Genomic DNA, 4,399 nt, shown 5'->3' on the forward strand with positions numbered 1-4,399 from the left:
CAGCCACAAAGCAAATCTTCAAAAACACAAGAAGATTGAAATACTCCTGCATCATATCAGATTACTATGCATTACATGTGGAATTCACCAAGAAAGCCTACAAAAACATAGCAACTGAACAACTCTTTACCTCATGAATACAGGGTCAAGACAGAAATAAAAATAGAAATTAAAGATTTTCTAGAATACAATGAAATTTATTTCACAGTATGGACAAACTTATAAAACAATAAATGTGGGCATAAAAGGAGAATATATCCAAATTAACCAAGTCAGAAGTAAAAATGGGGTAAAACAACAGATACCAAGGAAATCCAAAGGATCAGTAGTTCATACTTTAAAAAGTTGTAATCCACAATATTGAAAAATCTCAAAGAAATGGATAGCTTTCTTTCTACCTACCACTAAGCTAAGTTAAATCAAGATCAGACAAACAACTTAAATAAACTTATAACCTCGATGGAAATAGAAGCAGTCTTTAAAAGCTGTTACTAAACACCTTCTCTGGTGTGGCTGGATATAAATATCAAAAAAAAAAAATCAATAGCCTTCCTATATACAAATAACAAATGTTTTTAAAAAGAAATCAGAAAAAAACAAAACTCTTCACAATAATAGCCAAGCAAGTGAAAGACTTGTATGAAACACTTGAAGTCTTTGTATAAACAAATAATTAGATAACAGAAGTAGTATAGATCTCCTATACATATTGATCAGTAAAATTAACATAGTAAGACAGGCAGCCTACTAGAAATAATCTAGAGTTTCAACATAATCTCCACCAAAATTTAATCACAATTCTTTACATACCTTGAAAAGCAATACTAAATTTTATATGGAAAAACTAATAACCCAGGATAGTTAAAATAATACTAAGCAATAAAAGAATAGTTACAGGTATTACTATTACTGGTAGTACTGAGATATAGCAATAAAAATCACATGGCATTGCTGTACAAAGAGAGAAGTTTATCAGTGTAATTCAGTGGAAGACCCAGACACAAATCCATACACATATGACCATCTGATCTTTGGTAAGTCAAAAACAAAAACAAAAACAAAAACAAAAACAAAAACAAAAAACCTCAATGTGAATAAAAAGAGTATCTTCAGCAAATAAAAGTGGTATATGTTGCAAATGTTATCCTCTTTTCTGGATTCCCCACTGCAAATCACCAATCCCCTCCCCCCATCCCTCTGCTCACCAACCCACTTACTCCTGCTTCTTGGCTCTGGCATTCCCCTATACTGACTGCGGCATAGAGGTTTCACAGGACCAAGGGTCTCTCCTCACATTGATGACCAACTAGGCCATGTTCTGCTACCTATGCAGTTAGAGCCAAGAGTCATATCATGTGGTTTCTTTGGTTGGTGGTTTAGTCTCAGGTAGTTGGTTCATATTGTTGTTTTTCCTATGGGGCTGCAAACCCCTTTAGCTCCTGTCAACAAGTACTTCTTGGCAACTATAATAGTGTCTGTGTTTGGTGTCTGCAGATGGGATTGATCCCTAGGTAGGGTAGTCTCTGGATAGATTTCAGTCTCTGCTCCATACTTTCTGGATTTCCTCCCATGGCTTTTTTGTTCCCTATTGTAAGAAGGTTTAAAGTATCCACAATTTGGTAGCCTTTCTCTATTAAAAGGATAAACAGGCTGAGAAAGAAATTGGAGAAATGACACCCTACACAATAGTCACATACAATATAAAATATCATGGTGTGACTCTAACCAAGGAAGTGGAAGATCTGTATGACAAGAACTTCAAGTCACTGAAGAAAGAAATCAAAGATTTCAGAAGATTCCCATGCTCATGGAATTGGCAGGATTAATATAGTAAAACTGGCCATCCTGCCAAAAGCAATCTAAAGATTCAATGTGATTCCCATCAACATTCCAACTCAATTCTTCAAAGAATTTGAAAGAGCAATTTGCAAAATTATCTGAAATAACAAAAAACCCCCCCAAAAAACAAAACAAACAAACAAACAAAAAAAACAGGATAATGAAAAGAAAGATGGTGAAATCACCATCTCTGATCTCAAGCTATACTGCAGAACAATTGTGATAAAAACTGCATGGTACTGGTACAGTGACAGATAGGTAGATCAGTGAAACAGAATAGAAGACCCAGAAATGAACCCAAATGCTTGTTGTCACTTGATCTTTGACAAAGGTGCTAAAACCATCCAGTGAAAAAAGACATTTTCAACAAATGGTGCTGGTTCAACTGGTGGTCATCATGTAGAAGACTGTAAATAGATCCATTCTTATCTCCTTGAACAAAGCACAAGTCCAAGTGGATCAGGGACCTCTACATAAAACCAGATACACTGAAATGAATAGAAGAGAAAGTGTGGAAGAGCCTCAAACACATGGGCATGGAGAAATTTTTCTGAACAGAACACCAATGGTTTATGCTCTAAGGTCTAGAATTGACAAATGGGAACTTGTAAAATTGCAAAGCTTCTGTAAGACAAAGGACTTGGCTGCCAATAGGACAAAAGAGTAGTATTCTTGGTATCAGAGGATATGTAGCCTTATCTAGCCATTTGTAACCAGGAAATGTTCCCAGTGATGGGACTGGAACACCAACCCTGTAAGCACAAAACCTTACACGTATAACTTTCCTGCCTGCAAGTTGTGCTGGGGCAATAATAGCTCACAATTTTTTGTGGGTGGACCATGCATGACTGGTCTAACTTGAGTTACAAGCCAGAAAAGAGACACTCTGCCTCATACTACCAGGTTGGATAGTCAGGAAATGGAATCTGTATGGCTCAGTTAGATTTTGGATCTATACAGGGTAGACCCAAACAAAATTGTCAGGTTTGACAAGGTTTTCTCTTGCTGGATTACCTTGTCCAGCTTTGATATAAGGGTTTATGCCTAGTCTTTATTGCAACTTGATGCTCTATTTTTCCTTGATGTCTCTGGGAGACCTTCTCTTTTCTCAAGTGCAATGGAGGATGAGTCAAGTTGGGGAGAAAGTGTGTGGGAGGGGTATGGGTGTGTGTGGAATGGGTTGGGAGGAGGGGATGGAGGGAAGGCTATAGCTGGGATGTACTGTATGAAAGAAGAATAAAGAAAAAGAGAAAAAGAGTCACTTCCCTGCAGCTAGCTGAAAACCATATCTTTTCAGTCTTGATGCAAGATAGCTGAGTCAGCAGTTTTATGTCTTTCCAAACCACAGGTCTGAAAAGAACCCCGGGCTCCCTTGTCCTCCTGCCATACTGATGGGGACAGTGCTGACTGGGAAGAGTAGGGAGGGATCTTTTGCTATTTACTAATACGATTTTCATTTTGATGGCATGGGAGCAATTTATTCAAAGTTTCAGCTAAAATACTCATTCTGACTTATGTGTAATCACTGCTGTCTCTTTCACAATATATTACATTCCCCTACTGTCAAATTCAAAATGAACAGAATTCACCAGTGTGCAATATTTAATAATTTAATTAATGTTTTTAAATTATGTAGAGCAACTTATATCATAGACAACAGTGGGACATAACAGAAACATCTCTGAAGTCAATACTAATATAAACTCTAGAGAAAAGGGTTGGATGGACCTCACAATGAACTGTAATTAGCAATAAAAACAAACAAACAAGCAAATACTCAATAGTTCAGGAAACTGGGACTAATACTACCCAAATTTACTTTAAGGATAAAATTCCAATTTACAAAGCTTACATTCGAAAGTATTTTTACAACCAACTTTTAGAAGCAAAATAATTATTGGTTTAGGTTTCCTAGCTTTAGAGAAATGTTTATAGTGGCAGAGAAAGCAAATGAAGCTCTAGGAGAGGAAGCTGCTACTATCAAGATGGCTCAGTTGGTAAAGTACCTGCTGTGCAATTGTAAGGACAAGAGGTTGGTTCTCAAGATCTAATATAAAAAGCCTGGCAACTGGCCTATAACCCCAGTACTGGGAAGGGTCAGACAGCAGGAGGGTAGACCCTGAAATTTATTGGTTAGCCAAACTAGCTAGCACATCAATTTCATGACCTGACACTGATGGAGAAACTTGGCAATAAAATCCTGCTTTAGAAATGTAGACATTAACAAGGGAAATCAGCACAAACCAGGACAACTAACCTCTCATCTTCATTCTAAATAGCACAAGTACACATATGCGCCACATAGATGCAGGCTCAAAACATATACACTAAATAATAAAAGCCAATCATACCCCCAACACACACAATACCCCACAATGAAGGAAGCTTTGGGATCCTGGTTGATGAATCTCTAAAGAATTTTAGATGCAATGGGACTACTATAGATGTTTAAAATTTTGTAGAAATAAAAATAGACTTAAATGAACTCTCATTTCTGAATATCTATGCTCCAAATGCAAGAGCATCCACATTCATCAAAGAAATAGTAAAGCTCAAAGCA

Source organism: Mus pahari, chromosome 4 (genome assembly GCF_900095145.1).
Source record: "Mus pahari chromosome 4, PAHARI_EIJ_v1.1, whole genome shotgun sequence".
In the NCBI taxonomy this organism is placed as follows: Eukaryota; Metazoa; Chordata; class Mammalia; order Rodentia; family Muridae; genus Mus; species Mus pahari.